The sequence below is a fragment of the Rhagoletis pomonella genome, unplaced genomic scaffold (genome assembly GCF_013731165.1).
Source record: "Rhagoletis pomonella isolate Grant_MI unplaced genomic scaffold, Rhpom_1.0 Rhpom_scaffold_00001, whole genome shotgun sequence".
NCBI lineage: Eukaryota > Metazoa > Arthropoda > Insecta > Diptera > Tephritidae > Rhagoletis > Rhagoletis pomonella.
In genome coordinates, this window is record NW_023458555.1 from 29,799,596 (window position 1) to 29,812,691 (window position 13,096).

Here is a 13,096-nt window from a genome sequence, read left to right on the forward strand (position 1 = left end):
GAAAATTTTCCTGCCCTAGGACTCGAACTCGGATCTCTTGAATGACACGCCAGTGCTTTATATCAAACTGAACGAAAAAAGTGCGTGATGCCACAAAAATGAAGGGCGGCAACTGGGGCCATACTTAAATCTTTTATTTCATAATTTTTAACTCTGAGAGGAAACATTAATTAACAGATTTAACGATCATTAGTTAAGTGCCCGTTAGAGTTAATTTAAGGAACGTTTCTGAGTGCGGCTGTTAGTCGTGATCATTTTGGAACAAGTGCACAACTTTTTCGACTGTTTCCGAGCCTGTTCAGGACTATTTCGGTACTAGTTCGGGATCTAGATCGTGACCGTTTCGGGACTTGTTCAGGACTATTTCAGTACCATTTTGGCATTATTTAGTTATAGACCAATTGAGTCGATTACAGGACCATTTCGTGTTCATTTCGGCACCAATTCAGGGCCATTTCCGGACTAGTTCGGCATAGCTCACAACTATTTCACGACCATTTCTGGGCTATTTCAGGAACATTTCAGGACTAGTTCAGGATCACTTTGATCCTGATATGGGACCATTTCGGGAGCATGTCAAGATTTGTTCGAGAAATTAAATTAAATGAAATTAATGTTTAACTATTACTCTCGCTAAGGTTATTTTTGCACTTATGAAGTAAGCTCAAGTATTTGTAGTACAAGTCGAATTGGAGCTTAAACTCAATGTTTATGCAGGAAGCCCATTTTGTTGGCGGCGTCATTTCTTTTATTTTTCACTCTTCGGCACCAGTCGAAAAATCTTTTCGCCGAGGTGCATATTTCATTTGTACGACCTATCGAAGTCAGTCCATGTCTTTATAAAGCACCGCATGTCATTCTATAAAATTGGCTTGCCATCTTCCAAGCCTCCAACTGTTCTTTGAAAGAGCGTCTATATAGAATAGCTTACCTGGTAGTCCTGGCTGGTGACTCTACCTCATCCACATCGGAAGCTTCGTCCTATATAACCGGCAGATCGAGTGTGGTCCCTTGCAAGTGCTCGCAAGTGCCTTTGCCTGCCCCCTAGGTCGTCCTGTCACATCCAGGTTAGAGGATTTTTCGGGCTTTGATTCCAGTCTGATCAGCGCAGTCGCAGTCCATCTTCTATACTATCATGGGGCGATGCATCGTATGCTCTCGTGGAGTGGGTCTTGCAAAATACCTTGGCTGCTGATCCTTGGCTGTCTCTGTGAGGCAGGTTACTTGCTTGTGTTCGACAGTGCCTATGTGCCGTGGTCCTGGGTTTTACTCTACATGATAGATTCGGTAGGTTCCTGATCAACGGATGCAGATGTAGTGCGTGAACTAGGGTGAGGCGTTAAGTGTGTACTTTAGCGGCATCCATGGTGCCTTCTAATAGAAGTGACAAAGAAAGCGCACTTCAAAATTTGCCATTGTCTGGCGGCCACTACGAGTATTAAACAAATATTTTACATAATTTTGACAAACAGATTTTCCACTACTCAGCATTTTTTATTTTCTAGTCGCCAACGCCAACGCTGCCGCCAAGTGGTACTCGATTTTAACAACCGCGCGCCGTCTCACACAAAGGACATTGCGCAAGTACTCGTACACATGAAATAAATATTTACCTCAAGCACTCGTTTAGCAAAAAAAACGAAATACTAAAAGCACTCAAGCATACACCTGTCTAGGCATTACATTAGGATGGTGTTCTTGGCTTTGTGAACAAATTTGTAGTTTACCAGTTAACACCTTGGCCAACCTCTTGAAACCCTGGCCTCTCTATCTCCCACCATCTGAGTTTTCCAGCAACACTGCGTTGTAACTGAATCTGAATAATAATTAATGCGACATCCCTAAACGGTCCCGGCCATATTCCATGCCGAGCGAAGCGCTAAAATTGTATTGCTTCCGTTCCGGTGTTGTTGCCACTTGAAAAAAAAAACGTCGATTATTGCATGCGAGCGCACAATCTTAGACACAATGAGGTAGTTCAGCGCTCATATGATAACGCCTGTTCATGGCATTGTTTGCTTAAACAGAGGATATTTTCATAAGTTGCTTTGTTTCTCAAGCCTTGACTTCCTACATACATACACGCATGCCGGCGACTAAGGAATCTAAAGTACATAACAATAACAACTAAAACAATAGTAAAATTAATAACAACAAAGACTACTCATAATTGCTGCATTATAATTTATTATAACTACAATTACAGTTGTGTCAAAAAGTCAACGAGCTGACTGCATGCACACTTGCGAGTGGACAGTGGCGGAGGTGATACGAGAAAATGTAGGAGCGCTGATTGTGAGCTGCCGAGTTTCTTAAGAAAAGAACACCTGGAAGTGTGACTTGCCTCATGAGTCTATAAAAATTCTCTTCAGAAGCCTACTTTACGGCGCCATCATTAACGCCACGAAAGCAATGAAATAACCACGTCCAAAAGAGTCGGTCCACACCTGCTATGAGTAGGTTGTTTGGTTAAAGTTGTTTGTCATCAGGACTACAAGCAATCTTACAGGGCAAATCTGGATAAGATATTAAAAAGTCTTTCGTTAGGCTAATGAAAGGCAAATGGCAAGATAGTTCAAAAGACTATTGTTAATTTAGCAAAGAAGTCTTAGAAAAAAGCCCTCTCATTCACCACTCATGGTGAAAAGCTCTTTTGCCAGAAAGCACTTGTATTGTATTTTGTATGGAAAATCGAATTATTTACCAGGTTTACGCAATTACGAGGCATTTACGCGTTTCCATGAATACCCATATTTGGTTTTGCGCCGCTCCAATAGTCGCAATAGCAGTCTGTGCAAAGCACTAGTGTGCCATTCGAGAGATACAGGTTCGATTTTTTCTTTTTTAATTATTAGATTTTATTATACTAAAAAAGAAAAATATATATCTTTTATTTCATTTGATCTTTAGAAACTTATTATTTTTTAAATTTTATTTATAGATTTTATGGTTTTAAACAAAAAAAAATAATTGTTTTTAATTTACAGACTTTTTTGGTTTAAAAATTATAATATTTATCTTTTCATTAAATTTTTAAAAACGCTTTTTTATGGTTTCTTTTATTTTAATTGACATTTTTTCTTTTTGGATTAAATTTCTATGTATTTTCAGATTTTATTGTTTTAAGGAGAAAAATCCTTTTTTTAATTTAATTTATTTTTTCAGGACTTACCTTATTTTTCTCTCTAATTTAATTTTCCTTTTCTTTTAAGATTTTTAATTGGAAATAAACTTATTTTTTTTATCTCACTTGTGTAAGTTTTAGAAACTTATTTTCTTTTCTTTTTATTTTAATTTTTTCTTTTTTTAATGACATTTTCTTTTAGTTTTTAGACTTTGTTGTTTAAAAAGAATATTCTTTAAATTTAATTTTTTTTAGATTTATTATTGGAAATAAAAGTATTTTTTTCAATTTCATTTATATAATTTTTGGAACTTATTTTCTTATCTTATTTAATTTTTGTTCTTTCTTAATTTCATTTTCTTTTAATTTTCAGATTTTATTGTTTTAAAAAGAATTTTGAATTATTTTTGTTTTTTTTCAGATTTCTGAGTTTTGGCTCTTTATTTTGCTTTTTTTATTTTATTTTGTTTTTCTTTCTTTTTAATACCCTTTCCCATTTTTATTTTTTAATTAAAAAATAAATATTTTTTTATTTAATTAAAAAAAAAGAATTGCTAAAAGACAATGCTAAGACCTCAGCAGATCTTTCTTTTGTCTTTTGAAAGACTGTGATGAGTTTGAAGACAGTTGCCCAAATTGCCCTGTTAGCCATTTCGAAACCACACACTTCTGTAAATCTACATCTGCTTGGTAGTTTTGATGAATTTCAATGTACATATTATTCAGAGAAAGATGCGGCTGCATTCCTAAATATTCTAAAGAACGGGTTGACCAAATGTCTTAGGCCTACCTTTTGAAGGAGCCGTACATTCGCATAGAACGTTTTCAATTGTCTCTTTCGAGCCCTGGTCCTTGCAGCTGCAGCAGAACCTGCGAAAAGGGGTGCCGATCCTTTCGACATGTCCGTCGACAGGCCAGGGTCCAGTATTGGCAGCACTGAGTTTGAAGCTATTTTTTAGCTCATGCCAAGGCGCCGTTACGATTACGAATTTTTCTGGTAATCCTATGTGATACTGTGCAGCTCCACCTCTACATAGCTTCCGAAAGGTCGACTTCGGTAATATCGCTTTTCGTTTCCTGTATCCATTTCCACGGTGTAAAGCCGGACAACGATAGTTCATCGGATGTTTTTTCCCCTGCGCCCTGGGGCCCATATTAGGGTAATGTCGAATTTACCACGAATTGAGATCAATGTTCTTCTTGAGTCCCTTACAAGTTGCGACCAAACCAAGGGAGAGGATTGCGCCTGAATATGTGAGAAAAGGCTCTCCAAGAACCGTTGATTGGTGCAAGGCTTTAGGTTGAAACAGTCGGTAGAATTTTCGATAAAAACATCTATCGCTGGTATATAGGGCCTTCGTTATGAGGGATCTCATTGCAACCGTTGCGCCAACAGCATCTGCGAATTAGTCCTGGGGGTCTACTCTGTATTGCGATATGACAAGCAAATCATTCGGATTCGAATACTTGGCACTATGAATTGGTATTAATCCGTATCGCCTTTCGAATCGCATTGAGTTTCGAATAGCGCAGATATTCCATATGCACTCAGAAACTTCTAATATTTTGTACAACCAAGCTCTTCCGCTCACGTATAACCCCATCCCTACACCCATGGACTACAGGTAACATGGGGTCATCACCTCTGCGACTTCAGTAATGAGGCATTAAATCACACCAACAACAACTATGTACAACAATACACACACAGTGCTGGCTTAAGTCTACCAAAAGCAATTATATATAGTTTACTGTTAAGCATTATGAGCCGACAGACGAAGAAATATTTACTCATTCTTTGCGCTACAAATCTTTGTAATTATTTAACTGTTTTTACGTCCATTGCGTTTATGTGATCAAAACAAAATGCCACGTATCCGGTTTGTTTTTCCAATTGAATTCGTAAATGTACGCAAAAAAAAAAAACAAAAGCCAAAGAGCCGCGGAGCAAAGTAAGCAGCCTAAAGCGTGCGAGGCGATAATAAATTAAGTGCGACGCTGACCAGCAATTCATAATTTTCAACACTCTTGCGGTGGGAGTTAGAAATGTGGTAAATACTACTTTTTAAATTGCAATGACAAAGGGGAGTACGTGCATTTACTAAATGGTTAAGCATGGAAAACTACAGCTAATTTAATGAAGTGATAAAACGAAGCAATCAAAAATTGATTTATTCTAATGGCATGCAAGTGGCGTCAAAACTGGCAGAATAAAAAGACAGCGAGGAATTATGTAGATACTCGTATATTATTACATACTAGTAAACCCGCATGGCGTTAAAGCGCCAAAATTTAATTTTGCTTTTTAAACAGGTGGCAGTCCCGTTCAAAAACTTTAAAAATATTCCAAATGTAAGTTAGATTTTTAGGCAATCAGTGTGTCAAATTTCATCAAAATCTTTCCGGCCGTTTCTAAGTGAAGGGTAATTTCGCATGGTCTTGTAACTTTGTTATTATTGCACATCTACGGTGCAGATTTGATGACCTTCATAAAAACTGCCTTTGCGTATTATACATATTTATGTAGTTAGATATGTAGATTTGACTTTTCGAAAAGATGGCAACTTTAATCAAAATTATTTTTTAACTAAAGCTTTCATAAATCTCTTTCAATTGAACTCATACTCTAATATTTTATATAACTTGGATTTATGTTAACGAAATTATACTTTTCAAACATGTGGCAACCCTCTTGAAAAGAATTTTCAAATTAAAATCTTCTTAAATGTACATATATCGTTTGACATTGTGATACAACTTCAATTGACTAATGAATTAACTTGAATTCTATTTCCCAAATAAGTGGCAACTCTCCTAAATATAGTATACAGCCTTTTCAAACACATTCAGTTGATCGCCGTATCTTAATAATTCATTTAAATTATAACATAATTTGAATTTAAACTGGTGGCAACCCTCTTCAAATACCTATTAAATATTCTAATTGTTCAAACAAAAAAAATCTTATAACTCTTCCGTTTTCCACCCATATTTTTCTATTTCATGTAACTTTATGCTATAAAATCCACCTTATAAAAGAGGTGGCAACTCTTTTCAAAATTAACTAATACCTTCTTAAACCACTTTCGTCTGACCCCATATTCATATGATTATTTAAATTACTATAACTTAAATTAAATCTGATTTTCTAAACATGTGGCAACCCTCCTAAATATAATTCAGAAGTGAAGCGTTTTCAAACACATTTCGAATGATACTCATTTTTTAATAATTCATTTAAATTTGAATGTAACTTTTTTAACATGTGGCGACCCTCTTCAAGTACCTCAAAACTATTTTAAATGTTCAAACTAAAGATTTCGTTACACGTATTAATTTGGCACTCATATGTTATTATTTCATATAACTTGTATAAATGTAAGTTAACTAAATTCAACTCTTTCAACAGGTGGCAACCCTCTTCAGAAGTATTTCTTTTCTCCTTCGCCTTCTTGAATCTCCTTCGCCTGACATTGTGATATATTTATACTATTTAAATTACCTGATGAATTTAGTTGAATTGGTTTTTTGAAACATGTGACAACTCCTTCAAATTAGTACAAAAATAAAGCATTTTTAAACACATTTCGATTGATTCCCATATTTTAATAATTCATTTAACATTTCAACTAATTTGAATTTTAACATTTTCAAGCTGAAGAGTTTTTAACACTTCTTTGTTTGTAACCCGTTTTATTTTTATTTTTTATTTTTTATCGAACGAGCGGTGCGGATTTGATGACCTGGACGAAAATTCCCTTCGCGTATTATATATATAAGAGATAAGATAAGATTTAAGATTAAGAATAAGAACAAAATTAAGAATAAGATTAATGGCTCGATTACGGATAGCAACGCGACCACGGTTTGGTTACCAGCTGGCAACGCAACTGGAAAGAAAATTTGTATTACGAATGGCAACTATCGTCAGTTGCTGTAGAGTTATCGATAATCGAAATTTGACAAATCGACAACCAGCAAGAGGCTGTAAACAAGCTGTGCGAGTAAAATTAAATTATTAAAACAAAGAGTTTTAAAGAAGACAGCAATAAAGCTAAGTTCATCACAATTATTTGTTTAAGGGGAAGAGAAGTGCATGAACGCGGCCTTAATCAAGCGACATTTAAAGGATAATTCCAATCCAAGCAAAAGTTAATGCTTTCAAAGTTTTTCTTTTATTATCGTTTTGTGTTCATTTTCAAAGCATATTGAGGACTTCCAAAAGAAGTTGTAGTATAATTGGTTAATAAACAGATGAACCTCTTCGTTCAAATTCAATACCTCCGCTCATAAAAGCTTGCGCACCTCTTCGATTTTTCGCAGAAGGAAGTGCCACAGCAATGACTTCAATTTGGAAAACTTTGTGTGCCGGTAGTTTTATAAGAGGTGCTTCAGTTGATAGAGGAAAAAATTTGCAATCAGTGTTCGCTTTTGTTTCGCCAAAGGGCGTACTCCACGGGAACTAAAATTTCAAGTTATTGTTTTTTATTTTCACCATATTCTGTAAAAGCAAACTGCATTGCTGAAATGTTAATAGGTTTGTTCGTCGAAAATCCAGCAAGAATTATCCAACACTCAAAATATCAGAGAGTAAGAAAAAATTCTCTCAAATTCTCTCTCATGTTGAGAAACTTGCAAATTTCTGCACGAACGCAAATTTGCAGGAATTTGCAAGTTTAGCTGCCAGCTGGCGTCCACGGTTGCATTTCAAACATAAAAAATTTTTATAGAATTTTTAAAATTCTTTCGGATGGCCAAAAACAGGATATACATGTATATTTCTTGTTGTTCTGACTTTCTTTAACATACATTTCAATTTCTTCATGGTACTAGCTGTCGGGTCTCTTAAATCGACTCTGGTTGCAATTGCATTCCGATTGCGAATACCATTTTTTTCAGCTGAATTAAGTTAAAATCATTGGAATTAACTAAATTAATTATATCAACAATTATTTACTTCCTTTTTTCATAAGAGAATCGCTCGTGTTTATAAATTTTTAAATTTAACGAACTAATTTATTCAAATTATTGTAGACAAAAATGCAACCATGCGCCACAACCACATGTTTTTCGTGTTTGCAAATTCTTGCTGGCAAAATTTTTTCCAGCAAGAATTTGCAACTTCTCTCCAAGAGAACTGTCACTTTGCTCTCACAATTTTTGAGTGTTGGATAATTTTGTGGTCTGCACTAACGCGATTTGGGCAAAAATCGTGATAATTCGTACAAATTCGTACAAATTTTTTGCTGTACGAACAAACCTAATATCGTTAAAATTATTAAGAAGTGAAATATATGACAGTCTTTTCAATTTTCGCTCCTAAATACGCTCCAAAAACATTCCCAGCAACCACAAAAATGTAGTCGCCTGTATACACACTTTGTCGCAACTGCAGTTGTCAGTTGAAAGTTGCTAGTTGCCATCTGTAATATCGTTTTGGCAACTAGCAACGCAACTGAAGTTCGATTGCTATCGATAATCGACCCATAAGATTGATAGAAAGATTGAAATAGAGGTATGTACTGCGACCAAGATATCCATTCCACCCTCGACCATTCACAGTACCTTATCTAACCCTAGAGATTCAAGAAATTTGAGGAGATCTCCAGGGGTTGGCAATTGTATAAGTTCATCACTTGACCAAAGTTAGTCTGGGTACCTCTCCCGTCCTCTTGTAACCGCTTCACACTCGCGAAGCAGGTGCAAAGGAGACTCCACAGTCAACTCGCCGAAACGAAATGGGTCACTATGCTCTGCCAAGATGTTGAGCGTATCAATGCACTGAAGAATCAAGGAGGACTTGACCTCAAGACTTAAGGAGGGCCTTGAGTCCCGCCTGACTGTAATTCAATATTAGAATTTTCTCTTACGATAATTTCTACGTAAGTTATTCTCTGCACACAGGCTAATGGCATAGACCTCCGCTTGGAAGATACTGTAGATGTCTGCCCCAATGTCGTAGGGAGTATTGCAGCCATATGTATACCATTGCAACGAGCTCGCTTTTATAGGCCTCCCCATAAGAGAGGTGCTCCAAGTTGCTCTATTTTCTGTCAAAGTAAACTGACCAGGGCCTATGATCTCTGGGGAGCAAGGCTGAAGGAATTGTGGTGCCTAGCTTGTCTCTGTTCCTCGATGATAGGGTTTTGCCTCTGCCAAAGCCTTCTCTCACTAAGTTCAGTAGAGTTCGCTTCTATACCTATTCTACGGTAAGGTGCAGCGGCTCGAGTTAGGAAATCACCACCAACACTGCCATCGGACATGTGCGCATTGCCCCCTTAACGAATACATATGCCAGGCGTTGAAGCTTGATGAGGGATTGCCGTACCGTGGAAAAGGTGGTTTTCGAGACCCAAGCGACCGATCCATAACGAACTATTTGTCTAACTATCATGGTATATATCCACCATGTTTTTTATGTGCCCGGTCGACACCAACATGAGAGGTGTTTTTAAATGCCCCCTCAATGATGAAGGCACGGAGTACTATCTCAACACACCCAAGGGCGGCACCTTGTACTTCCGTAGGCAGGGCGTACAGTGCAGAGTCCGTACACCTGCACACTCTGTAGGCATGCTGGTCAGTGTGTAAAGGATCCTGTTTAAGAGTGTTGTTCCTGATTTCAGGGTCGATGACCTTCTCCATTGCCTTCAGCAGGAAGTAGGTTAGACTTATCGGCGTGAAAGGCTTAACGAGAGAGTAATATGCCTTTCCTATATTCAGAATAACTATAACGCGAGCCTTTTGCCACACCATTTGGGCTGCACCTTCCCTCTTGGTTTCGTCTCGGTACAGCTGGAGTGAAAGGCATCCATTATAGCGCCGTTCACCTCGTTAACGGAGTTTTCTAACCTCAGACAGTCGACGTGCCTGTTATAAGACTGAACTTCAGTTAGGTTTATCCATAAAGTCTCGCTGTACTTATCCCAGTCAGTTTTCCTGGAGTTCTTATTTGCAGGCCTTGTTTTGACCTCAGCTCCTAGTACAAATTGGATAATTCTGTGGTCTGACAGAGAGGGTTCTGCCGAGACAAGATTAAAATTAAGTTCAAGTTTAAGATTAAGACTAGGGTTAAGATTAAGATTAATGAGAGTTGCATGAATTGCATGACTGACACTCATCATACCAAGTATTTAAAGTAAACATCTTTTCATATTTCCAATGCAAAAAATTTATAGTTTATTCTGTTGTTATTATTTTCGTACACTCATTCTTATGTTTTACTTGTAATAATTTGTTTATACTTAGAATAAATATAACACTTTTACAAAATATCATATATGTATGTGTGTATACCTTCGTGTATTTATATTAGTATGTGGGCATATTGGTGGTACTTAAAGTTTAAATAAAATTGTAAAATTATTGACCTAAAATATGATATATTAAAACCAAAATGAAAAAATTAATAAACTAATAAACTAAATCATGGGTGGTCAATGGTGTGCTTAAGTAACATAGAAAATCACAAAAATATTTGAAGTGCTTAAAGTGAAGACTTTTTTCTTGCATAACGCATGGCTTGCAGCAATCAATTACATATGTATTCGTATTCGGTTTTTTCGGACTGAGTTTCAAAATTGACTTACATACCCATACATATGTAAATGTACATATATATGTACATGTGCAGTAAATGACCATTGCCATTTAAATTTGTACAAATCAAATTTTCCAGTTCAACAAAAAATTTTGGTTGTAACTGCGAAAATTACCATAAATACCAGATCTCAATTTGAGCTAAATTCTTTTACAAAGCTCGTCGTTTTAAATAAGCACAACGGATTCAAGCCAGTATGAAAATGCAAATTCTTTTCTCCTGCTTGTTTTAAACATGCAAGAAATTACGATAATTCCTAAAATATTCATTTGTAAATAAAGCACGAAATTTAAAAAATAAATAAATAAAAATAAAAGCAGGTAATTCTTAAGCAAAAAAACAAAAGCGACTTCAATTCCCATATAAAAATTTGAGATGATCGGATTTAAACCAAATTAATATGGGACCACCTATGAGGATAAAAAAAAAAATATATATTCCGAAGAACTGATAACCTCTCTCCATTTTGTGAAGTCGTTTAATAATAAATAAGGCGTCTTTTCAGAAAATTTTCAAAGATATACTAATTATAAATATAATAATAACAAAAATATGCTAAAAATCGGTTCTAAATATAGAGGTTTTTGATTGTTTTTTAGGTAATTGTGTAATATCCACGACAGCATCCATCCACATCTAGAGTGTAAAAATCTTATGGAACTTCCGAAAAACATTGGTAAAATAACCGACTTGATAAAATAAAAAGATTGCATATATGTATGTAGTACATATAGGCTTTGAACAGCTGTGATTTACATATTTTTCTAAACATTTTATATTTTTTCCCTGATTAAATACATAACATATAAACGGCAGTAGTTGGTATATAAATAATCTGCTTTATCCTTAGTTTCCCTCGAAAAAAAAAAATTTACCTGAAAATGTTTCATCTGCCCATAGTAAAGATAGGGAAGCCAAAAGTGAAAAGTGAAACTCATGACAAGGCTGAATAAAAAAATATATATGTTTTTCATAAGATCTTTAGAAAAAGCGGGAAAAAACAACAGAAGTGAAAATAATGCTTAATATACAGTGCACAGTGGCCCAAAACTGGAATTTACAGTTTAAAATATGTTTATGTTAGAATTTTTTTAGTGCAACGTGTAGAGAAAGTAGCCATTTTGAGGAATATCGAGTATCCTATTCCTGTTAATAAATGTTACATAAAAAAATTTGTTGAAAAGAATCATACATAAGGTTACCGGAAAGAACAAAAAATTGCAAAGTAAAAGTTCAATGTGCTTATTCATAAAAAATAAAATAGCTTTCAAAAGACATTTTCATACAAATTTTCGATTGATAAAGCAGTTAAAGTCTTCTTTATTTTTGTAAATTTTGGTGTAAATTTATAAAAACTTTTCCGCATTATTAGATTTTCGAAACCGAAAAATTGACTTTTTCGCTCCACCCTAATACTCAAAGAGAGGCCTCATATATGTGGCATTTTTGTTTCTTGGTGGAAAGATTGAAAAATTTAATACAAATTTAAGTTATTTAGTTGCAATTTTTTTCAAACCGCCTTATTTTATTAAATATTGTAGATAATCTAATAGGTTAAATGAAACTGAGTTAAGGCTTTTCTGTATTAAGGTAACGATATGTGCTTACATATGTACATATATCTACATATATGTATAAGGGGTATATACTAATCCTGATTTGAATGGCAAGACTGTTAATATTTTGCAGTTGAACGTTTCTTAGCGTGAATCTATTTGTAGCGCAGTCAAACTAGTGTTGAAAATTTGGCATCCGACAGATTTTTTGCATGGTGTTTTTTTGAATACTATGTGGGCACCATCTTGAAAAAAAAGGCAGTTAATAGCCAATTTCTCCAACACGCTAGAGCAGCAACATATTTTGGAACCTCAACCCAACTGAGCCTAATCGTTTTTTGCTCCACCATATTGGTAGTGCGGCTTGCCACGATTGGCTTGTTTTTGTTAAAGCGTATTTTTTTATTTTTTTTTCTAAAATAGTCCCCATATGTACCGAAATCTGTTGTGTTGCTCTCCAACTTAAGAGTTATGGGTCATTCAGGCAGGTTCTGCAAATCACTTCGGTGTATATCAATAAGACTCAATTTGAATTCAAAGCGAACTGGTTGAAAGTCACTCTGAAGTGAATTGCAGAATTGCTTTCCGATAAAAAAAGTATTATCTGAAACGGTTTACGTAGTTTAAATGAATCGAATAACATAAGTAAAAAAATATTCGAAGAATTTATAACCAAAATAAACAAAAAATATAAATAACAAGAAATAAAAAAATACATATATGTATATTGGGTACTTTTCAGTGCCGTTTTCTCAAGGTTTTAAAATTTATTCGTAATTGTATTTAAGGGCAGATACATTTTAATACCTACCTGAG